This window comes from Rhodnius prolixus, unplaced genomic scaffold (genome assembly GCF_049639745.1).
Source record: "Rhodnius prolixus isolate KJV_2025 unplaced genomic scaffold, Rpr scaffold_3, whole genome shotgun sequence".
NCBI classification, from domain to species: Eukaryota; Metazoa; Arthropoda; class Insecta; order Hemiptera; family Reduviidae; genus Rhodnius; species Rhodnius prolixus.
In genome coordinates, this window is record NW_027411603.1 from 40,618,804 (window position 1) to 40,645,645 (window position 26,842).

Genomic DNA, 26,842 nt, shown 5'->3' on the forward strand with positions numbered 1-26,842 from the left:
AGAAGTGCCACTTTTCTGATTCAATTGTTCATCTACATATTATTTAAAACATGTGTAATACTTATGAGTACCAGCCTGAGTTGCGAAAAATCTGAGGTGCATGAATATCAGTTTACCAGCACAATTTTTCGAGAATGAGTGCCTCTGTGAATTCACTTTGGCTATGCTAATATTAATTCTGACTTATGGATTCAATAAGACCACCAAAGTCATTCATTAGATTCTTAATATCCTTATTTCATACAATGACATCTCATTAGTGATAAAAGAATAAAAAGAAATTTAAAAAGAATCTCCAACCATCATGATGAAGACGATTAATCCCTTAATCCCTGCCTTGTTGAGAGAGGCAAGAAGATAATAATGCAAGGTTTATTCGCTTTTTTTAATACTACTTTTAATGCCTCTTTTGTTAGTATCTTCAAGTAATGAAAAATAAATAGCGAAACCACTTTAATTACTAACATTAAAAATAATTCATGACCAAATTAATCATTTATTTTTCGTTAAAATTTATATCACTAATGACCACCTTTCCCTAATCTTAAATAAAATTGGAAATTATAATTTAATTTTAGCATTAATAACAACTTAATAAATTTAATAACAATGCTAAAAGTTAAAATCGTTCAACAATAAACATCAACGTACTAATTGGGGACCGTTTAGAAACTGGCTCATTATCATTAAAATTGGTGTTTGTCTCTTTCTGATTAATTTATGGAAACTTGTTCTAACTCTTTGTGATAATTAAAAAAAAAAAACCTTTAAAATTTTAACCTTTGTTTAAGCTCTCATTATTCATTTTCTTTGTTTCATAATTATCATAATTATGAGTTACTGTTCACTATTTTTGGTGACTGATTCATAGTTTCAATAAGATGAAAAAATAATTGCCAGTTTCAGTCATGATATGTGTATTTTTATTATGCCGAGCTTTCGACCTAGGGACTAGGTCATCTTCAGGGCTAATTTACAATGTAATATTTAACATTATTAAAGGGTTAGTGTACGTATCTTCTGTCTTGTCTATTCATTGACTGAGTGTGGCATAATAATGAGTTAATTTGTAAAACACATTACTATACAATCCAATTCATAATGTTACACCTCAAACCGTATTTTTAAATCCAAATTCGAAAATTTCACAAATTAATACTACTCATACAAGTATTAAGCCAAAGTTAAACTAAACGAACTAATTTTCCTTTAAATAAAGAGCTTTATAATATGAACATTTCAGACTGACTTGCTTTTCTAACTAAGTTACTATTTACCGGAACTTTCTTAAAAGAAATACAAGATAAGATAGTTAATTGTATTAAGAACGTACTTTGCTTTGGCGTGTAGAACATTATAAAAATACTCAGACGTATTTATTAAATTAATTAGCAAATTAATTAAATGAGATTGGCTACACATTCGGATTTAATAAAAATTAAATATTTACTTTTTTGTTCTCCTATACTATTCACGATCAGTCATGTTGAATTGCAACGAGCAAATTTAATAAAATATAATTAAAGAGAAAATGCTAATTAAATTTACATTTTGAAAAATTTCAATAATGTGGCCTTGTTTCGGACAAAAGAGAATGAATAATTGTTAAAGGATTCAATAAATTAAATTTAGTCTACTTCGATATTTAACCCAGCCATTCGTTTGTTTTTATTTATTTATTCTTTTGTTAGTTTTTATACAGATGTAAAAATTTCTCTTTTATACCCACTTCGTACAAATAAAATTGGGATAAAAATTATTTAAAAAAATTGTTTCTTTTACTAGCAACCACCCATTCACAAGTTCTTAAATGATATTAGGCAGTGAATAGAAAAAAATGTGATTTGAACCCCAACATGACTCTTTTGCTACTAGTCTCAAAAGTTTTAATTCCCAAATTTTCTTCAAATTCGAAACTTTTGAGTCATATTCAATCCTTACTAACATAATACAGTATCAACCATGCATTACATCAAAATCTGCAGGTTAGAACACCACTCTTACTTATTCAGTAAAGTAAAGTAAAAATTTAATGACTTTTATTGATTTAAAATTTTAATTATTATTATTTATGTATTTTTTGAAGATTTTTAATAATTTTATCAATACATTTATATAAAATAAACTATATCCATTATACAGTAAATAACAAATCCCAAATTAAGTACTGAAACTATGAAAAGGAGACAAAAAGTATCGAAACTAGCAGATGAAATCTGTATAAAAAAAAAAATTAAACTAAAGAATAGCTGCGTAAACTAAGAAGTAGACTTATTCTTTTTATACTTCATCCTTTGACTAAATTAACAGCAAAAATTTATTGATACTTCTAAATTGTCAGCTAAGTGGCTGCACTTTTATGTAAAGAGAATAAACTTCGTGAAATATTTATATGAGACAATTTTCTTATATGTACATTTAATAATGAGGGTCCAGAAACTATGACCCCTAGATAACCCGCATCTAGAACAGAGACAAGACAGTGTTAAGCCATTACTTAAGACTTTATTTTGAATTGAACTATTATTTCAAACTGGGCCACCTAGTTTACAAGTGGAGAGTTTCTAAAGTGAGAACCCTGTCTTTGCTAATTCCCAAGGATTCCTTGAATGAGCGAGCTACCCTTCCACAGACACCCTATAGTTAGATTCAAGCGCCGGATAGCACTATATTGAAAACCCTGTTTTGCATTGAATACGTGCCTTTGCATTTCTTATCTTATTAATTCTGAGAGATTCAAGAGGGCATCAACTCCCGTTTAATCTCACTTCATTTTAATGTTAATAGACAAACATACCCATACCTAATCCGTCGTTTTACTGACCCTCCTTTTGATGATTTAGTTAAATTTATTCACAATTAATTAAGCACCATAATAGTCACTATAGTATATGTAAAAGCCACTGTTGTCATTTTCATTGTTGTTGAAGTTCATTTTCATTTATAATCTGAATAAAGTGGCCAGAGCACTTTAGTTTAATGAAACTTTATTATTTTGTAAATACATTTCTTTTGAGCTTATTTTCGTAGGAAGAGATCAATCAACTTTTTTTAAGACAATATTTCGTGTAATTTATTTACTTCATCAAGGTTTTGAATGTATTTTGATTGTGTGTATATTTGTGAAAGCTTAACTCTTTCTTTGAAAAGTGATAAACTTTTGGTTTGATTATTGCAGGAACTACTTAACGCTAACGTTTTTATGTTACTATAAACGGCTTCCCATAACAATTACTAATTTGTGAAGAAATGAATAAATTTCACGAAGTGTAGACATAACAATAAATAGACTGAACACTTTTTCAAATAAAGAAAGCTAATGAAGACCAAGTCAACATTTAGTTACCCGCCTTAAGCCTTTTTTTATTACTATTAGGAAATGCTGAAACAAGTACCTAAAGTATCTTCGGTACCTATCTTACTTGAAAATTTTGCCTGAAAAATTGATTGTTTCCCCAGATATTAGATATTCCTAAGACATCTGAGAACTGAAGAATATCTTTTATGTTTACGGAGAAGGTTTAAACAGTTAGTTAACTCTCTAAATGAACATGATGAAATTTTAAACTTGGTATTTAGTTAAGAATTAAACCTTAGGACCCATTTAGATTTCGGTCAAATTTGACTAGGGCTAAATATCACTTCATTAAGGTGACAGTTTTGAAAAGATCTTAATCTGACTTTAAGCTGAATCTATTTCTTTATTAAATTCAAATTTACAAATGAGATAGAAAAAAACCATGAGTCCAATTTGTCCAATTTCCCCATAACCCTCCTTTTTTGCTGAATGACGACTGAGGCCCACAATTAGTGCTTTATCTATTCTTTGTAATTTCTTTAAAAACATTATAACATCAATATACTATTAGAATTAGCATGATCTATAAATCAATGGACAGGAGAAGCTAAATTCAATATTTTTGAACTTTAAACTAAAGAGAGGTCTTTAAAAAGGCTTTTACTGAGTTTTAAATTTAAAGCTTGAATAAGGCTAAAGCAAAATTGAATTGTGAAATGTGCACCAACACATTATTAAAAAAGAACACAAGATTTTTTTTTTTCGCATTCAGACATATTTATATATAAACCTAATTGTGGGCTTTGTGTTTGTTTGCCACGCTTCTTTGAAATTCTAATGACAACAGAATCAGACGAAAAAGCTGAGAATTCAAAACTACAAATGTTAAACGGCGATCGGTATGCAGCGGGTAGGTCTTTTGGATTTATAATAACCTTAGCTTTTTTGGAACAACCATTAAGCAATAAATCATCTTTCATATAAATATTGGATTTCGAAAGTAGACAGATGAGTCTGTTTTCAACCGTTTCTTTGCCAATTACTCATTGACAATTGTTATCTAGTCTGTATTTTAAATTTGTAACTTGATATGCTTTAATCATTAAATTAGTTATTTTAAACAGTTCCTTGAGTGTAATTGACATGGCAACAATTTAAAAAAGTATTTTTCATGTTTTAATGATATTGAATAAAAAAAGAATTAATGAAAGAAAAACAAGCCCACAGGCGCATAATGAAAAACCACTTTTTTTTCTAGTTAATTCTCTTAATGATGGCTGTTGATTCTAGTTTATTTATTGAAGGGCAATTAAGTTGAAAAGAGGGCAAGCGTGAAATAACAGAAATCATTCGGCTCTGTCAGCTCTTTATTGCCTGATTGATAAGACTGTCCTTGATAAAACTCATGGTGAACTTTAATCCAACCAACAGAAAAAACAAAATTCATCTAAGGCAATTGAATTGTATTACATTATTTTCTCTCTTTGAAATAATTTTAATTTTGAAATAAAAACCAATATGAAATTATTGTAAATTAAAAGAGGTTAATTTTTTTTTTTTTTTTTTTTTTTTTAACCTTGTCTCGAGTCACTGAGGCTTGCCATACAATTTGTGCTTCTTTATTCCTTTATCATTTTCTCTTTAAGACGTCCATTATTTCTTTTTACGAAACGTTTACCGCATTAATATTTGAATTTCATTTCTCTGTAGCCAACCAGACACGTGCTAAATATTTGAATCACATTTTACAGAAAGAGGTACAAATAACTCTAGCCTGCCTAGATCTTGACTTCGCCACCATAAGTGCTGCTACAAGCAAAGCATGGGAGTCCAGAGTTTTGGCTTGCCTAGCCGTTGATTGTGCCCAGTTTGAGCAGATTCTTTGAAAAAAAATAACGTAATTTTGACAGTAAACTGAGATTTGTTTTTCATATTTTAAATTACCATAACTTTTGAAAAACATAACCGATTTCAAAAAAATTTTTTTTTGTTTTCTTTAGGAGCTCAAATACTATAAAAATAGGCAACAAAAATATAACGTTCCTTTTGAAAAACAAAAGTTGGATGCTGTATCTCGAGATACAAGGGTTTAAAAAAATGGGTCAATCACTGAAAATAAACTAGACTAAAAATGATTAAATACGTGTTTTTTATTTTTTCGAAATTTCCCGCCGTTAAAAAAAAAAGTGGGTGGAGCATATAACTTTGGTCACCCTGTATATTAATTTATGTAATTTGCTTGTGTGATTAATCTACAAGTAAAACATATTAATTAAACACATACAGAGTAGAACATAAAACAGAAATTGAAAGCAGTGTTCACTAGATACTCCTTCATTCGCTAGCGGTTAAAAGTTTAAAATTATTAATTTATTATTATCGTTATTGTAATTTTTTTATATTTTTTTTGTAAAACATATCAAAGTGTATGTTTTACTGTACAGCAGAATAAAGGCTCTATATAGGAGTTTTCCTATTAAAGGTGTGAAATACTGCACACATAATGTTGAATAGTATTTATGTGACTAGTGCGGAAAGTGCGGATTATTGCTACATGAACCGAAGGCAAGAAATGTTGTAACCTCACGAGATACACACACACACACAATCAATATTTCCCTAGAGTAAAATAATTATTTAAAATACAAACATTACGAATTCACAAATCTTATCTTTCTGTTACAATTTAATTATAACTCCAAAACATTTTAAAAGTTATTTTTTTCCAATTCGATAGTTAGTTCATATAAGTAGAAAATTAGTTTATTACTTTTATATAGCTGCGAGAAGTACGCTATCGGACAAAATGTTGAATTAGAATTCTTTCAAGGATGAAAATTATTGCTGAAACTTGTATCAAACGTTTAGAGAAAGGCAGAGCTTTACTTTTCCTAACAGAATCCACGAGAGGATTCTCATACACATCAAACTAGGATACATTTATGTTTTGTATTATAAATAGGTACATACTGAATCAGGCACTGGAAACATTCTATTCTTAAGGGATGACGTAATTCACCATTATCAACATATTTTTTTACACAAAAGATATATATATATATATATATATATATATATATATGTAATACATTACCACATATCTCTTTAACTCCTCCGTTTTCCAAGAGATCTCCATTCTTGAACATTTCTGAATACAATCATTCGCTATTTGCTAAAAACTGGTATGAATTATTTACAAGAAATCCATTTACTGCTTTTCTTCACAGTTTATCCGGTTTTCTGAAATATAAAAAACATAATTTTTTAAACAGAACTACCAGTGACTGGCCGATTTTGAGTTAACTGGCCAACACAGAATGATGTTATATATAAACATTTACTCACAAACAATTTGTGGTTTTACTTTTTTTACTTACTTTTGGAATGAGATAATCAACCGATATCGGTGTGTTTTCGTGACCCCTGATATTCGGAAATCTGTAACAAATGGAATACTTGCTTTTAGTAAATTTCATATTTCAATTTATAAAGTTTGTTTTTTTAATTAATAATAATTTTTTAAAACACTTTATAATTTGTATAAATTATACCTAATACGCAATACGTGTAACAGTTGTGAGCGGTCAGTGGATGCGGTCACCCCAAAAAGCCGCTACCAGGTGCGTTGCAACATTCCTGTTACATAAATACTATTTTAATTATAATTTGTATTAATCACATAGTTATTATTAATAAATAATATTACTTTGGATTGCATGCAATTAAACTGTGGCTACGCTAAAGAGAAAACAGAAAGTATAATATTAAATTTGCAAAATTAATTGTAATTTTTTTTTTTTTGTAATATTTAAACTTATTTTATTTTAGAATGGACATATATTTAATAATCTATTTACCCACCGAGCTTCCGAAAGTGTCCGTGTGTTATGTTTTAGTGAATAGTCACCTAAACATTCTGAATACCAAAAAAAAAAATGACAATGAGATTTTATTTACCCACCGGTTAATTTTTTAAATCAGTATTTAAAGAAAGCATTTTTATTTTTATTTTATTTTTTGGTTTTTTGTAAAATCATCTCGAAATAGTAAATTTACTTTGTCACATCTAATTAACTTCACAATCTATTATCCATCTCGAGCAGTGAAGTATTTGTTTTCTATTCATTAGTTATGCAACTGGAGCGTATATACAATTTAATTAAATATATATTCATTTCATTTACCGTTTTATCTATAAATTAATTATTACCCATTTACCCAGTAGCGTTGAGTCGGTGATGTGTGAGTTATAACTCTGAAACCTGCCAATGTTTATTCAATTGTTATTAATTTTCAAAGGAAGCTACTAGTAGGACTTGATATTGGAGACCGGTTGCGATAATGACGAAAGTTTTTTAAAAATTTATTTATTGTACTTGATTATTGTAACGGCAAAATTTCACCATTCATAAAGCAGCTGTTTTGTACAATATTAATAATTAATATTAGGAAAGAAACTATCAGTGTTAGCACCCCACTTGAAGAAATTTAAACAGATGTATTCACTAGAGCGAATCACGAGGCCATTGGCGGTTAAGCCATCTAGGAGGATCGACAGGAATAGTTCGGAAAAGGTAGCGGAAGATTAACGGATTTTGATATGCAAAGAAAGATGGGAATCTCTAATCTCTCTGAAGCTTATTCGCTACACGTACTGCTAAATGTTGAGTAATTCTATAATATTTGATATTTAAGCGGATAAAACAATATAGCTTTTTTTTATTTCCCTTTTATACGAAATTGAAGGCGATAGTCGGAAGTGAATATAAGACCCAAATAACTGCGTATTGTTTTTATTGCCACTTTATTAATTTATTAAAGGACAAAGTAAGTTAGACCCTTTTTTTTATGGAATGTAACCCTGTTTTATGAAAGTTATGGCTGTTCTTTACAACTTTAATAACATACCCAGGAATATGAAATGTAAACAACCACTCGAATGTGTTATAAATGTAATTTATGGTAGTTAAAGAGTGTCTTTTTATGATTCAACCATATTGATTAATGTTATAACAAGATGCTAAAATTACAATTATAATATTAGGATGATAATGTGTTTTAATTTTTCTTTTTTTAAATTTGCAGCCTTCTCATTAATACTAAGAGCATGTTCTGTCCATTTATGAATAAATGTAAGGATATTTTGTTTAACTGAAGAGGACAATTATTTTTAAAACGAGTTAATAAACAAATTTTACATTAAAAAAAAAAAATCACCCCTAAGTATTTGTCCTTTTTCGAAGTCAACGGTGCATGAAACCGACAGAATGGAGAAGGAATGGTTACAGCCAAATCCTCTCCGGCCTAAAATATTTGTTGTAGCTCTATGTATGACATTATATTTTATTCAAAGAGTATAGGGACTTCAAAGTACCTAATGTGTGAGTATAAATGATTGATAAAGAGCTACAATTTACAGGAAGGTTCGCTAAACTCAAAACAGTTTTACTTACAGCTACTAATTCTGCAGTGATTATAAGAGAGTCTGAGGCTGAAGTATTGTTAACGACGTTAGGCTAAGATTTTTCCAAAGATGTCTATTTCTCTAACAAAAATTACCGCCGATCCCCTACCTCCAAAAAAAATACAAAACTACAACAAAACATTCTAAAGATTTACATTTCCATTCCTAGTATTTTCTTCAGTCTTCGAATTTTAACCACATATTTTGGATTCATATAATTTTATAGAGGTGGTTATGAAGACATCTGAAAATGGTGCTTAGAGAGAAACCTATAAATCTTTATAACTGTAGAAATGATCCCGTTTACAACATGCTGGTGAACAGAGTGGAGCTAGCGTACTTATAGCCGTTGGACAGAGCATAGTTCTCTAGGTCTCTACAATAGCGGATCAGTTTGAAGAATTATGGATTTCTGTTGAGTCCGCTGAGGGAAGAAATGTTATTGATGTTGTCTACATTTTTCCCAATTCTCCTCTCTCTCTTGTTTGTACTGCACGTTTTCAAAGGACCAGTAATTTGTCAGTCGCTTTCCTTCTTAGTAATTTCTCCTGATCATACAGAATACAAGCATTATTACAATGGTGCTCCTTTTAATAATAATAATCACAATGAAGTGAACTTATTAAATCTGTTTGCAAAGGCAGCCAGTTATTGTTCTTTTATCAAAGAAACACCATTGAAAATCAGAACGTTGTTCTTTTAGATCTTGTTTTCTTTTAAAATGAAGCTGGGCTGAATGATGAGATCCTGGGAACTCTTTAGTAGTTAATAAGCATCATTTTCTTTTAAATACAAATATTATATTTCAGGTAGCTCATTTGTCTAAGCATAATTGCTTATCAATTCTTAAAAACTAACAACACTCTGATTAAGATGGTATTAATCGGTTTCTTTTGGTAGGCACTGGAATCTCTTACTCATCAGAATAACAGCAATATTAAAGTATTTTATGAAATTGATCCAGATATTGATATTTCCGTGCCTCAAAGAAGATCAGTTAGTTAGATTCCTAATATGGTTCAGCATGAAATGCATAAAACTTACACGCAAAAAAAAGCTGCTGCACAGAAAATGAAATATATTCTTTCTGTGAGAAGAGTACTCAGAATATAGCAAAATAAGGGAAGGACTGTAGGTCTTACTTTATCAAAGAGGAATACAAAACATTTCTTAATGGAATGGGACGGTTTTTGCTAAATACTTCTGGTCTTTTCTGGAGCTTTATGAGATAAATGGAAAAGTCCACCCTGTAACGTGGTTATTAATGATGGAAACCATTACAGATCCTGCTACACAGCTAATAGGTTTGCATCAATTCATTCAGTTTGTACTCTTCCTGTAAGCGGTTCGGCCGAACTGGTCATTCCCAATAATATCATAAACGTTTACTATTTTTTTTAAAGGATCAGCTGAAAAAATTATTGAACAGATTAGTGATATGAACATCAAGGCAGAACCTGGCCCTTATAATAATTCCTCCCATCTTCATCTACATGAGTCGATAATCACTATGTCGTCCTCAAAGTCTAATATTTAAACAGCCTTTAAGGAGAGAGTTTTCCCTTTCAGATGGAAATAGCATCAAAATGCAACCCATACATCTAAAAAGTTGTATTCAAAACTCTATCGATAATTTTGCTTAATCGTGGGATTGTTTGCTTTCCGCTTTTTCCGTTAACAAGTTTTTATTTGAAAGAAGAGAGGTTGAGGGTTCGCACGATATACCTTGATTTTTTAAAACAGGCGAAATACCGCGGCTAGAAAAGATGTAAAAGAAATTGGTCCACTTTCTCAAATAGTCAAGGCAGTGCAATGACGACGGCGAAAATTTCGCTTCACTCGAGAATAGGCGTCGGAGGTATGATTTGCGTTTTGTTTTCAAGATATTAAATGAGGAAGTCTATTAAGCTATAATCTTATCTAATGCATTTTATGTTAGATGACTGAGATTTCATGTTCCATCTGTCAGTCTCAGATGTGTAACATTTCTCATTTCTCCAGCGCTCATTCAGTGAATAGAAAATGGTAGACAGATGCTGCAGCAACTGGGATAATTTAGTGCCCAAGGAGGTGAAATATCTCCTTAGTTCTGATGAGGTGATTTACTAGATCTATTTTAAGCTTTACCACAATCTTCATTTAAAATTTGCGAAATTTATTCTGAAAATTTTCATTTTATTACATTTTCTTAAAGGTTTATCTCGACTAAATTCGCTACACGTGAAATTGTTCCTCCAATGTTTCTCTATATCACTATTCCATTATTTTAATATTTCTTAATTGTGAAATGTCTTTCTGACGGTTAGCGGTCGATCTACACCAAAATTCTTGCGGTTAAGATTACCACATAAACCAAATAAGCCATTAAACCTTAAGACCTTTACGCTATTCTAGTATGCAAGGGCACTTATCTTCACTTACACTCATTAATTTTGACCTTAACTCTTCACATAAATTTAAAGTACACTTGCCTAGTATTTGTTGAACTGTTTTTGAATTTTATCAACCACATTCTTCTGTATTTCTTCTTTTTCCAAAAAAGAATCCGAGGATGTTTCAAAAACATTTTTGATTCCATTGCCAAAACGGTATTTCATGGTTCCCAATAGAACTGAACTAGCTTCTTTTTAGTAAATATTCTAATGCACACTGCAAAATCTAGTCTAAAACAAAAAAGAATACAAAAATTGATTATCGATAGGAAGTCTACCCTAAAATAAATTTTATTAATTAGCCGTTATTCACTTCAAACATAATTATCATTAATTTAAAATAATAAAGGCCAATTTTAAAATACTTTATGTACTCTACTCTATGTAAAACACTTTAAATAAAATATTATTTAATTTAATGTAAAATATTGACCCAACAGATATTGTTAAAAATAAGCGCTTTAATTCTGCAGTTCTCTGCCAACCACAAATAGATATTTAATCTGAAAAATGCTTTCCTTCGAAACTAAGTTATTAAATCAACTAATTGAAACCACTGAGTTGTTCTCCACTTACCAATAACTGAAAACTCCACAGCTAAGGAAAAAGAAACAAAATGAACAGGGGAAAATGGAATAAATTTTAATTCAGAAGAGCATTGAGAGAAAAAAATAAAAAATAGTTTGGCAAAATTTACGGTGTAATTAATTATAAAGTTCTGCTTGGCTAAAACATTTCAAATGTAAAGGCCACTGGAAATTAATGCGAACTATTCAGCAATGTAACATTGGACATCGTTTAGAGTGGTAATTGAATTTGTCAACGCTGTCAGAATTAGATTTACCATGTAGATATTTCTCTAGACCAAATCAATAAACTAGCACACCATTAATGGGTCTTTTTGATTCTTCAACAGCACTACATTCATTCAAATTGTTAATTTTAGAACAGAAATTACTCTCAGTGAATAAAAAAGTAGGAATAAAATCATTAAAAGCAAAAAACAGAATAAAAAATAGCTTGTGTGAACACTCACACTGTTTGCTTAATTGAAACTTGAAAAGACAATTGGTTTCAGTGTTATCTAGAAAATTACAGAAAATTTGGAAAAGCTGATCTTTATATACTATCTTTGAGTTCATTGATATATTTCAATTCGGCATATGATATTTTGTAAAAAAAACTCAACTTCTACCCTTCTTAAAACCTTCGCTTAAATCAAGTTTACTCTAAAAAATGTTTATTATAAAAATAATGGTGTGTAAAACAGTTCAAAGAATATCATCAAAACCATAAAAACTGAAAAGACTTAATAATGGGGATTACCGACACCAACAGTAACAACAAATTTGAACTTGCTGCTACTTTCAATTTGTGTTGTGTGTGTGTTATAGTGGTAACCCACAAACTGATTAGTTTGTGAAACCTCAAATGAATCAATCAATTTCAATTTCTTTCTCATGAAACCTCAAAATTATAGTTAAGAAAAAGTAAAGTGGTCTACTACTAATCAATCTTCAATAACATCAATCTACTTCTCATCAACACATCAATACATGAAATACATAGTGCTCAATAGAAATACTCAATACATTTCAGTACAAAAAATACTCAATAAATCAAAACTCAGTAAATTAATTCTCGGTAAATTAAAAAAAAAAAAAGATCAACACTCCAAACATTCCATTTGGCTATACTAAGGTTTTTTCTACATCTTAATGGAGTTGTGTTTATTTAAGGTACCCGCATACGGCTCTTAAGGGTGGCATTTACAGCATCTTTGATTGCTGCTATCTGATTTAGTTTTCCTTGCTGCATGTACTTACTTAATAAAGCTTCATTTTCCATTGAGCACACTATTCAGGACATATCGTAGGAGGGTTCTGGTAATTTTCTTCTTCCAAATGTACTACTTAAATTTTCAGGCATCTAAGTCACCATTGTAAAATCAACGATAAAAAATATGTAAATATCTTTAAGAACGTTTAGTCCAATTGTAAGCGCGAATTAGCAAAATGGCTTAAAAATTTGAACTTATTAGTAATTTATAATTTTTATAAAATGTAATGAGTTCTAATTATGTATGTACAATTAATTATGTATTATATATATACTCGTATAAGACGACGTAACTATAGTTTGAACTGATGTGGTACATTAGAGGGATGTTCAAAAGCTTTGCATCTCTAAGAACCCCTCAAAAAACAATTTTCCAGGGAAAACCTTTCATACAAAAAGGTACCAAAACGAAATATTGAGGTTGAATTTAGTACGCCTTTTCATTTTTATTTTGTTTATAACTTTATTAGCCACACAGACCATGAGCTAAAAACATTTATTCGTGTTCAAGAGACTTCAAAAAATGTATTCCTATGAAAAATCAGATTCAAAATGTTGACTCCATAGCAATAATTTTCTTTCCTGATATTGAGAGAAAATAAAAAATAAAAATAATCTTACAATGTAAAATACAATACAACTAATAATACAATGTGAAAAATAAAGCTTCACTAACAGAATTTGTTTATGATTTGAGTAAGAAAAATAATAGAGATATAAAATTATAAATTGTAAGCGAGCAGAAAAGTATGCTTTTATGCACCCTATTTACCCCGTGTTTTCGCCACATTGGTCTCAAACATTTGTAAACATCTGTGCAGTGTCCGCTGAAAACTATAACCATAGCAACATCACGTATGGCATTAGCTGAGCATTTTTATATAATAGATATATTATTGCAGCCTTCCACAGGACTACTCACGCACAATTTCATTTATTTTATCAAGATTTATACATACGTACAACTCCTTCAAACGTCAGTTTTAAATTATTTTCAAGTTCTGAATTCCTATTTCGAACTTTACTTTTCCTGTGGTTTTGCTGCCATTACAAGGGCTAACATATCCAGCAAGGTTGTAATAAATAACAAGAATTAATTAGGATAAGCAGTAAATCACAACGGAAAATGTCACGATAAATGTTACAACTTAACTTTACTGGTAGTATTAAATTATAAAAGCAATAATTCTTGCTTGCTTTTATTAGTAATGGTAATTAATTTAAAGATAGTTAAAATGTTATTGTAGTTACAGAGTGACAGTAAATAAAGTATGGGGAGGTTGTTAAAAGTAGATAGCATTCTGGGATATGGCTAGTTTGGAAGATATTAATGTATATATAGATGTCAAGATGAGGCATAAATATTTACTGTTGAATATCTAGTTACCGTTGCAAACTATACATCAGATGAAAAATAAAACTTCCATTTAGCTTACAACGTGATGAAGCATATTGTTTGCGTCTATATTTTGAACAGAAAACAGCCAGAAATAAAATAGTTTGTCATCAATTATAAAAAACTCCTCTTAATGGTCTATGAAGAAAAATGATAATCTTAGAGAAACAATTTTAATATAAAACCTTCAGTTTGATGTTTTTGAGCGCAGGCACTTCCCTGTATCTTATTTCATTCAATGATGCTAATGATCTAAAACTTGGAAAACCATGAATAATGCTCATAGATCTTAGACCAGTGGTTCCCATCCTTTTTTTAGCTGTGCTCCACCTAAGAATCTCTTAACTACTGAGTTTCCTCCAATTATCCCTCTGAACTGCCCAAAGTAATTAATTTATAAATAATTACAGAATTTATGTCAAAAGTGATATACAAAATATTGTTTTGTAAATATATAGAAAAAGACATTTAGGCAGATTTAAAGAAAAAGAGACAGAAGGTGACGTCAAAAAGGGTCTTCTGTTTTACCCCAAGCTGCTAGGATACTGCCTACCCAAACTGCAGGTAAAAAATAAAGAAAGACTAGCAATAGGGTCAGTTTTCCGTCGTTCGCCATGCTGTCAAATTTCGTACATAGTAAGTAAACTCATATAAAAACACCTCTGAATTTACAAGTCTTCTCAGCTTTTATATTTTAACTTATTTACCACTTGATATGCTGATATTGTGTTCATTTGTTTTGTTTTCTTTTTCTTTTTTTTTTCTTTTTTGCGATGCAATAAAGGAATATTAAAAGGGGACTTCCGTCTGGTGTTAAATCTTTCCAGAGGGTGTATTCGACCGTTCATTCGAGAGGCTTAAAGAGACAAGACGTAATACACAGAAAAGTAATAAAGGTAGCAAAATCACGGGCCAGGTTCGGGCTAGGATGTTCCTATCACTAAAAGCAACTGGTTTAATCCGTTGCATAAACCATAAATATGCTAAATATTAGCATATTCAGCTGCATTGAAGCACACCATTTTTCACCAAGTTCTTCACTGATACTAAATTATTGTTTGGAGATGACTATTTGTTTAATTATTAAATAATAGTAACTGTTTTTATTTTGTTATTTATTTATAAGTAGATATAAATGCTAAAAATGAATCAATCTATTGTAGTTCAGTAACTGATCAAAGTAGGATTTATATTTTTTACTATAAAATGACTTACCCAAATTAATTCCAAAGAGTTGTACATTCTTAATGATTGTGCTGTATTTCTCTGTGCACAATAAAATACTCCCCTCAGTTTTCTTAACTCGGCAGAATTCTATAATCCGTTGTTCAAAAAGTAATTAGGGCGTATGTTTGCTTGACACTAGAAAAAAAACAAAACGTAACATTATGCAGGATAGAATGAACATTTTTATCATTATACGAAAATTTACTGACTTTAATTTTTATTTTTTGAAAAGCAAGAAACGCGTAAAAATTTATTTGAATGTTTCCTTTTAATTCCTTTATTTTCACATCCACTCTGCTCTTAATTAACTGAAGTTATCTGCACTTTCGCATTTATTCCCCTCTCTACCTTATGCACTCACCATCAGAATGAAAAATGGGGTTTTTAATTTAAGCGAAAAAAAAGAAGAAAGTAATTAAAATAAAAAAAAAGGACAAGTGTTTCCGAAAAATATATATCTACGTAGATACAAAAACGAAATACACCTGCGTATATTTTGATAACAAAAAACTATGACCCGGCTCCAGTTTCATTTCAACCAAAAAACGTTATCTACACCTCCTGGAGACCATGATAAATACCTTCCTGCACAAAAGTCATTTAAACTAACTTTACCTACACTAGTATTTCTTATGTGAGGCAGGATTATATATTCGTGATAATAGTTTGTGATTATTATTTTGATTTCATCATTATGGTGTTGCAGAAGTGTATAATATAATTAATAAATGTTTAAACTATTAAAAAAATAATGATAATTTTTTAACGCAGATGAAATTTAGAAATATTTTGAAATAGTAATCGTCTTAGCAATGCCAACAAATGCATAATCACCATCAATTGAATGCAATTTTTTCAGTATCCCAAGGCCAATGTATCGTAATATTGACTCATTTAGATAAAAATGGTAACCCGTGAAATCTTTTAATGTAAATTTTAAGTAAACTCACTTGAAGTGCCATCAATTGTTTTCGTACAATAATTTTTACGGACAACCTAGCTCTTGCGCATTTTGTAAAATAATTTTTCAGATTTACAGAAATTCTGATAAATTCAATCAATGTTGATTAATTATTTAAAATCTTACATTAGGATTTTCTATTAGTGTTAACATTCCATTAACAGAAAGATATTATTGAGGTTAGCATTTAAAGCGGTTAGTGGTGAGTTAATTGAATATTGGCTGAAATTCCGACCTCCTTTGGTCATTTCCAATTCCTATATCTTCTCTCGGTAACGTTTGCTCTTAAAAGTCAAGGGAGATTTAGAAATAAATAAAAAATTTAAATTTAAAATAGGTATTGTTCATTTACTCCATGAAGCAAAATAAAATTTAAAAAACTTTACGATTTTTAGCACCTCATCCACCATGCTCAATTTTCAACTACAAAATCTAATTCAAAATACACAAATTAGTGTATTTGAGAAAGAGAGAAGTGAATGCATAAATTGCGAGAAATGATTAACGTAATGATTAATAATTGAAACAACTCTATTAAACGAACATTCTACTTTATTAGTACAAATCTCATTAATACCTTTAGTATTAAAACCAGAATTATGATGAAATGTTAGTGAAACGAACAATTTGGTGAAGTTAGCAAAAAAAAAAGTGGCGATGTTTTGATATAATGGACTGATCTTTGAATTTTGGAGAATCACAACAGTTGTCAGGTTTGAAATAATTTGGAATTTAATGTTCGAGATTTTTCACAGTCTCTACAAACAATAAGATCGAAATTTTCATGAATAATGCATAAGCAAAAAACGAGAAGTCAATCAATCAATCTCACTTAACGACAATATTTTAGCCAACTATCGGAGAAGAAATTACTGTAATTGTATTAAATTCTGAAAAATAAACATATCCTTGAAAGGCAATAAAGTACTCAAGTATAAAAATTTCCGTAATCTGAAGTTTATAAATGTTTCATTTTAAAAAGTGAATAAGAAGTTTTAGAGACCGAATTCCCCTTCAAAATGTGTTACATGTAAGATGGAATACGTGACAAAAATTATATTTTCATCCTCAGCCCGAAGGTAATATTTGAAAAGTAAACAGATTCAGCATAACTTGAGCGAACATCTTGTTTATAAATTAGATGAAGCGCCAGAGAGCTCATTTGAATAAGTTCATGAATAAGGAAATAAATCTATTTTTTGATTTATTTGAAAACTCATGCAACAAACCAGAACAAAATAAAGTCAATTAGAATAAATATCCTCTCCTACATATAATCAAAATAAACAATATTCACTTTCTCTTTTTTGTATAAACATTTTGGAAAAAAGTTTACGCAGGAAAACATTCTTTGGAGTATCCACAGCCTACAAAAGATATTAGAAATCTATAGATTAATGAAAATCTAAGGGCAGCAAATCTGGAATTGAACTATGTGAAAAACCACACTGCTAACAACGTTGCCAATTTGTGCGATATGGGGCAGCAGAACCAAAAAATAAAATCCAAAATTTAGAAGGAAACTTTTTAAATTTTAATGGAGAAGTGTACGCTTTCCCGGGTAGTACCATTTTACAGTAATTTAGGGCAAACAGAATGTCGTTAATATTTGTTTCTAGCACGCATTTTCCTAAAAATTATTAATTTTTCAATTGACTTCAGTCTTTATTTTAAATTCTTTATTTGTAAATCAGTTCAATAATTAGTTTGCTGTTGAATAAAGCTTTTACGCTTGATTTAGCCAATTCACATCATTCTTCAGACCATAATGTTACTTATTATTGAGAATATCCTTTTATGACGTGTTTATCTGATCATCATAGACAATCAACAACAGTATCTGTAACAGACACACTTTAGCAAACGACAAACTGACTTTAATGTTTCACTAAAAGGTAAATAAAAATGAGGTATAATAATATAACTAACGCCTTACACCTTATTAAACCTAAACCATTCCTCAACAAATAAATTAGACACAAAAATACTTTGACACCATGCCAGGTGCCTCAGCTTAACGTTATACAATCTGACATTCTCAACTGACTACAGAAGAAAGTGACTACTGGTTAGCTAAGACTTAACTTTTGTTTCACGCTATTCGAAGATGACCGTACAAAACAAACTCTCTAAGTACAAAATGAGCATTAAGACTGATGTTAGTGTACTTCATCTGGAGCCAAATAATCTGACCCGTAATAATAACATCAAAAAACCTGTAAACAACATCGAACAAATTTCTCAGACTGGCAACTGGTTCTGCTCGACTTACTCGGATGGACTCCTTACATTAAATAACTTCAATAATTCCAGTACATTTCTTAATCTAAAACTCGTCTCCAATTTAGATTGTTTTACCAATCTACTCTCGACAATCCTTCCATTTACTCAAGCTGCATATTTTTCTCTTTTTTTTCCTGCTTGTAATTTCCTTGCTTTTTCCCAAAACTTCCTGAATTTTGTAAGGTTTTCTTGTTCATATGTAGAGATATATAAGCATTAAGTAAAAACAAAGAATACAAACACTTCAATACCACTCCTTTCAGCAAATTTGGAGAAGATAATGACTTCGTCAAAGTTGTTCTTTTAAGTGTAAAAAATAGCAAGCTGTATTAGTATATATATATATATATATATATATACTGAATTTTTTTATTAACTAGTCAGGAAAGTGCAATGCTTGATAAGCACAATGCCGTCAGGCGGTACTCTGCCGGACGACCACCTGAACAAGTACATACTTCAAAACTCTTCCTTCTATTGTCTCAGTCTCTACATACATATATTTTTTTCTTTGTTACTTGGTGATAAAAGTGTACTCGACACTTACTTAACAAAAAATATATTTAATAAAGTAACAAAGTTGTCGTAAATTTAGCGTAAATAACAACATGAGTTTCACTTACTAAATAAACACAATTCTAATAACATATTTAGTTGTAACATTGAATTTTACTGAATGTTAGTTGTTCTCAAATATACATTGGTGGAACTTTTCTAGGAGGGGAGGAATATTGTAGCTAAATAAACTGGGCATAAAATGGAGAAGATATAGATTCATTTGGGATAAGATTGTTAATGACATTATGGTATAACATTTTTAGGACGGGTAACCTAGTTTATATGAAATGTCCTTTAATATCACACAGCTCTAAGCAACAGACATTCTACAATTCTTATTTCAGTCAGTATAATTTGTGTTACATAACATCTTCTCCTTCGTTTTGTAGAAATAAATATATACGTACGTCTCTAACTTCTTGAAAATCTAATCAAGAAGGGAGAAGGAAAAATTCAGAATTAATTTTACAAATCTGGTAAATACTCACATGATTATTCTCTTGGTCCAATTTTCAGACTCAGGCACGTATTTTTTTCTCGACAAACTGAATTTCAGCATCATATTAAATTCCTGGTAATATAATACAGCTTCCAGAAATGTAGCCAGATTAAAGGAGTCTACTCTTTTCTCTTCTTTTTTAGAATTTTCCTGCAAAAGGAAGAAAAGTTACAGATCAACGAATACATTTAAGTTTAAATGTAAAAAAAAAATCGTTCAGTAAATGTTACATCCATGTGAAGAATTTATATTCAACAAATTCAAATTATATGGAATGTGTAATTCACAGAATTTGAGGGCGCGGTTATTGAGAAGAGCCATATATTTGTATAGATAGAAGTAAAAAGTTTCCAAACTTGATAACTGAGAAGAAGATAATACACATTAGATATGGCTTGACATAATGTTTATCTTTGATGCTTTGAGACATGATTGAGACATTTCACAAATCGGTATGCACTCTTGGAGATGTCCACTTTCAAGACAATCAAAATCAAGGTTACCGAAATTATCATTGCCATTGATGAAAAGAGAAAAAAACGTTACTACCGTATTACTACTATCAAGTACTACTATCAAGATTGAACGAAGTCAGTTTCTAGATCTCATTTTTTTTCGAATAGCTACAGTATCGTAGACAATAGGACAACTGATCCATTATTCAAGACAGAAGAATATCATCTTTCTCTAAAATTATGTTTCGTTAAAGCTGTGATTCAAAAAGTGTTAAACTCTCTTATCGAATATATGATTACACTAAATGTGATTTCATGTACTTATCTATAGTTTATTAAAATCAGATTGGTCATTATTGTGCAATACTGATGAAAAGTAGTAGTATATCCAAGACATAGTAAACCTATAGAGAAAATTAATTATAACAAATATCTTAATTGGTTTACCAAAGAGCAAATTCGGTAGTCTCTCTGAGTATGTCTCACGTTCAATGTTGCACTCAAAGCTACGGCTAAATTGTACTCTATCGCCTACATACGCAAAGTTTCAACAATGTTTTTCCTTACTGTCACTTAAAGAGGTGCCACGATAGCCTCGTTGAGTAGTTAGCGAGTGTGTTAGAGGTTAGAGGTCTTAGCCGTAAAGCTAAAATATATTGTTGGCTCGATTCTCGGTCTAGGCCTTAGATTTTATTTAATGGTTAGAATTAATTAATTATTTAATTAGAAATTAGCATGTTTGCTAGTCGCCTTCGTCTACGACCCCTTATTTAGGTAGTTGGAGTTTAAGAAAATGAAAAATGTACTCGCAACAAACAACATGAAGGATTTTCGGAGCTATTTTGAATAAAGTTGAATCATCGAACGATATCCTGACACTTTAATATTGAATATATCAATATCACAAACAGCAGTCAACCTGCTTCTTAGCTATTACTCAAGTATGTATATCTCATCCTTCTCTCAACAGAATTAAATATTACTCTGATTCAGTCAATAGAATCAATTTACCTTCTTTGAAAACCAACTCCAGTTCTTAATAATTTGAACAGCGTTCTAGTCCTGATAATATTGCGTCATAAGTTTTGAAAAAGCTGTTGCAATGCTATGTCTTCTATTTTAACTTTATTGTTCAATAAATATCTGAGCTACAGTTTCTTTTCTAATTACCTTAAAACGGGTTACATTGCCCCACTTTTTTAATTAGGAGAATGTGAAATGGTCTCCAATTATAGACCGCATTAAATCACGTTCTCTCATCCAGCAACACTTTTTTGGAATCGTTAGATTTTCTTTGTCCATTGCGTGAAACCAATGGCTCCATTCAGGACGTTCCACCACAACAAAGTTACTTTTTTTCTAGATTACACCATTAAATCCTTTACTTGTCAGCAACAGATTGTTGTAATTTATTTGAATTTTTCAAAGGCTTTTGAACAAGTTGATCATGATTTATTAATTAAAACATTCTAACTACTAGACATTCATGGTACCGGTTGGCATAGCTGTCCAGTTATTTATCCAAGAGATATGAAATCGTTAAATTCAAAAATACTTACTCTCAGTGCTTCCTCACTTCTTCTGGTGTTCTCAAAGGACACATGAAGGTCCTTTTTTATATTCTTTATCAGTGATGTAAATTAAAAGTTTTTAATCTATTAAATTTTCTTTGTGTTTCTTTCAAATAATTCTTTAATCAAGTTACACAACTATGGTTTCTGGCTAAAAAAGGAATTTAAATGTAAACAAATGTAAGGTGGTTTGTCATTTTTTTAGTAATTCAAAGAACGATTATAAACTATTCTACGTTCCTTTGAATGGCTGAACAAGCAGGAGATTTGGCTTATTTTCGACAGTAATTTATATTTTGGGCCTCATATTATTGTTTCAATTATATGTAAATCCAACAGGGTTACATATGCAGAATCTTAGAACCTTAGAAACACAGTTGCTCTTAAATTAATAATCCGGCCGCTGCTTGAACCCGGTTCTTTACTATGATCTTCTTAACAACTCTAGTCGACAAACTGACGCTATTTAAAGATTATTTCTTCGTCTCATTTTTAAGAAAATAAGATAATTTACTGGATGTACAGAGTGATATTATTATGGAAAGACTGGTTCTGCAACATCTTATTGCCCGTAGATTCAACAATGATTTTTCTTAGGTAACTGTTTTGTTTGCTTGGTAAACTTAATATTCTTGCATCTCTGAAGATTACTCAAAGAGATCCATGTTTTCAAAAACCTTATATGCAACTAACTATGCTAATTGTCGTTCTTTATCACAAATAATGTACAATGCTAACCAATTGTTTCATAATTTTCATTTGTTTCTATTAGTTATATTAAGAAGAAATTGTTGTAACAAAGCACTTAGTTTTGTTACAAATACATATTACAAATCTAATTTTACTTTTTTTGTGCTTTTCTTAAATATTTGTGCGTCTTGTTTTTAAATTTGAAAATTTATTATTGAAAATCGGATGAATAAAGAACTCAAGAAAAGTATCTTTGAAAACTGAACATCACTCTTCGGAATGTTCTTAAGAAACTCAAAATGAAGAATGGTACCTTACTTCACAAAACGTCAAGCATTTTTGGAAATGTTTACTCTTAAGATAAAAAAAGATCTAACGTAAGATTAAAGGATCTTACTTTAAGATTCCAGAGCAGAATTTCATATCCACACTAGGGTATATTATTAAAAGAGGACTGTGACAATAACAACTCGAACTTAGTTCATCAAAAGGAAAGAGTCTTGCCTCAAGTTTTCTGAGTAGTCATGTTCATAATACTTGATTATTTAGCAAAGATTAATATGTAGGACTTAATTGTGCATATGAACGTTTTTCGGTAAAAACGATTTCAATAAACTATTAGTACTTTTAATACAAACTTTAGTTCGTCAAAAAACAACAACAAAAAACATTTTATTGTTACTTCCTACTTTATTCCAAAGAGGAATCGGACGCTCTATGGTACTGAATAGAAGCTTTCAAGGGGGCCAGAGCATATCTTTTCTCACCGCATTGTATAAAGCTTTAAATTATTCATACGTACTTTAAAAGCTGTCTAGACCTCGTGGATGTATTGTGAATTCATCACCATTCACTATAAAATATGCTGAGTTGGTTGAGAAGCTGGGTGAGTCCTAATCATTTTCATGATGGGACATTAAAATTTAATAAGTATTATGACAAGCAAAAAAAAAAAAGCAAAGATGAGGGTGACGATAAATTAGCAAATTATCTTCTGACATTAAATCAATAAATATAGCTGGGGTATAAATTGTAACTTCCAGATAATCGTTAATAACCCGCTGTCAAATAAAGTGAGCATAACTTTTCGCTAAACAACAGATTCAATACGCGGTCGCTAAAATACCAAGTATTTTGTAAAAATACTACACACTTTATTTAAGCTAAACGAGAGTTAGGAAATAAAAGCTAATATACACATATTAAAATCAAACAAAAATGCCATAAAAACAATTACAAAACTAACTCTTAAAATGGTAGAAACCACGATGATAGCCGAGTGGTTAGAGGCGAGCCCCCGCAAGCTAAGAAGTATAGTAGAACTGAGTTCGATTCACAGTTTAGGCCTAGAATTTTACCTTATGATTAATATCAATTTGTAGTTAAGTACGCTTGCTAGGAGAGTTAAGCTCCGAAATAAGAATGTTACTTAGATATAAGAAGTTGGAATAAAAGTTGACGCTTTCGCAAAACGGGTTCATTTTATTGGTTAGCAAGATCTAAATAACGTTATTTGTAGATTGTAATGTCCTTAAATACTTGGTGAACCCAGAAAGGTCTCGAAAGCAACTAAAGCAGTCGAAACCATGGGAAGAAAAAACCGCTAAACCGTTTAAGTATGCAGCAGTGAATGATTTGGAATCCAAATAGTCGAAAGCAAGCGAGTCGATTCGCTTTTGTTACAAAGGTTTTGTTTAATATTTCATTTGGTTCATAACTCAAAGGAATAAATAAAAAATAAGTAATGTGAGAGTGCAGGTAACTTATGAATATCTTTTCTTCTCGGGATGGTAAAACTAAGGAGAACTAAAAGTGATTTTAAGATTTTGACACTTGTGTTTTAAAAAAGTATTTCCAGTTACACAAATATTATTTATTATTTCTGATTTTCTGAATCTAATTTTTAAAATAAAATCACTTTTTCTTCAAAACCTGCACTATTGTATTAACCTTTTGCACTCCTAGGCGAATCTCCCTCAACGACTGGAGTCAGCGTGAGAGTCGCCAAAATAATTATTTGCTATCCCTATGATTTATCAACATGAATAAAAAATTTCAGCACTAGAACTTAAATGTGGGCTAATTCTAAAAAGATTCAGTTCGTTTTAAGTGTTCTCTTAGAATGGATATTATTGAAGTACTTGGTAGTTTTAATTTTTGTACTTTTGCCCAAAAGTTGTGTTATAGGATCACATGAGGTAGATATTTCCATGCAATAATTAGGTTTGTTAATAAATATTCTTGTAATAAAGGTGTTTACATTAATAAACCCGGAGAGCCAGTAGTTTCTAAATATCAAAACAGGATCACGTGCAACAGGTTAACAATAATAATTCACTTTTTAGCATATTATTTAAACTAATAAAAGACAATTGAATAGGAAATTATTAACTATTTACTTACTCAAGAATTCCACCCCTTCTCCCATCATTTAACCATCAGTTACCATCAGATGAAGATAAATTTTCTTATCATTAGATTCTCAGATCCCTGCAAAAATCAATGTACTATGAGTTCTTAACCATACTTAAGCTGCCTAATAAACAAAGTTTGTACTAACCATCAGATATTTTTATTTTAAATATTACGTGGTATACATTTCTTAACACTTACTAGTATGGTTCCCATTTAATTTAACCTGCTAAATGCGTAGTTAATAGTTTACAGTTTAATAGCTACTGTTCTCACTTCTTCCACAACAGAGCTCTAATATTGAGCGAAATTCAAAATTAATTATCCTCTTATTGGTAATGAATTTGTTCTCTAAATAATTGGTATTTGGACGTAAAGCCTGCTTGAAAAAAATAGGCATTACTTTACTTTAATTTACTCTGGACGAGTCCAATTTCGAATTGCTCCCCTATGGGCGTAGTCCTACTTCGAAAACACTTCTCAAAATGGTTGTTTTAGAGTAATGTGTGTTCTTTATACTTATATACTGTAAAGAAGGATTACATGAGTTATTATTGGAGGTCTGCCACTTTTATTTCGGGCATTTCCAATTCGATTAAGAGGACTCTTAAGACGGGTGGGGTATTGTACCTCTAAAATACCATTTCAGAATAATGTAAGGTTCTGTGAGTGGTATATTATAACAAGGGATTATAAGTAGTGCTAAAATTCCAAGTTTTTTAGGCGGAAAGTAGAAATACCACTTTATTGTTTGGAGGTTTCTCTTTTCGGAGACCATTTTCCGGCCAAAAATTTTACCTTCGACTTTCTCTAAATTACGACTGATGATGAACAAAAAAATCATTTAAAAAATTATCAATTTTTGATAAAAATTCTTTCTGGGCATTTTGAGGTGGACAAATGTTGCAGCACTTTTATTTTTTAAAAAAAGTATATAAGTGCCCTCAAAAATATTATTTTTTTTTACTTCAGAAAAGAATTAATTTTACTCGAGAAATATATTTTCCAGTAAAACCTAATTTTGGAAATTTGACATACCCACAATATTTTTTCAGCAAAAAGAGAAAGTAAAAGTTATGTTGGTCTCAATATAAATCTCTCGGTGTATTTTAATCCCGGGCTTAATGGTGTTGACCTAACGTTCCATTTTGCAAGTTGTTTCCAGAGTGGACAACTTCCTGGGCTGCTTGTCCTTTTGAACAGGCGCTTGTAACTTTTTATGAATATTCATTGTAAAAGTTGGCCCCACCAACCTCTTTAGCACCGACAGTACCACCTATCTACCTCTAGACCTGTGCTAGAGGATCAAAACTAAACGGTTCTCACCAGCTCTTTAATATGGACTCTATGTACCTACCGAGATCGTAAGTACAACTCCCAAAATTTGAATATTTCAGTATTTACATGTTTTTGTTTGTTTTTTTTTTTTAATTCAGGTATTCAAAGATATTTTTTGCAATATAAATTACTTCATAAATGAAAATACCTTTATGTTTCTACCTTTATTACTTTCCCTCATAAGTGAAAGGGAATACTATGGCCGATTCTTATTTTGAATATTAAGTGTTACGGTTCCCTGAGTCCGAAAAATAGGTTTTGAAAATGGTCTATGGAGGATGTGTAAGCACTCTGAGACCTATAACATAAAAATCGCAAACATCAAATTCAGAATTTGATGAAACCAATTCAAAAGTGCATTTAAAAAAGTCTTGTCCTTGGACTTTATTTTATAGTTAAAATGATAAATTTATAGTAAA

The 26,842-nt window shown here is 30.4% G+C and overlaps 1 protein-coding gene across 36 annotated transcripts in view; it reads right to left on the reverse strand.

Annotated features, from left to right (window-relative positions):
- The window catches only part of LOC141452757 (uncharacterized), a 119,738-nt gene that overhangs the window by 75,647 nt on the left and 17,249 nt on the right, over positions 1–26,842 (reverse strand). For 33 of the 36 annotated variants that reach the window (XR_012457580.1, XR_012457577.1, XR_012457572.1 and 30 more), the window contains 8 exons: positions 26,586–26,721; positions 25,077–25,163; positions 19,947–20,107; positions 15,645–15,791; positions 11,234–11,425; positions 6,850–6,934; positions 6,676–6,736; positions 6,393–6,538 (listed from right to left, as the gene is read on the reverse strand). The gene's annotated coding sequence lies outside the window, so the exon portion shown is untranslated. Of the gene's footprint in view, positions 1–6,392; positions 6,539–6,675; positions 6,737–6,849; positions 6,935–11,233; positions 11,426–15,644; positions 15,792–19,946; positions 20,108–21,971; positions 22,136–25,076; positions 25,164–26,571; positions 26,722–26,842 lie in introns of those variants that run through there. The other 3 variants (XR_012457569.1, XR_012457579.1, XR_012457582.1) reach the window with 3 other exon arrangements.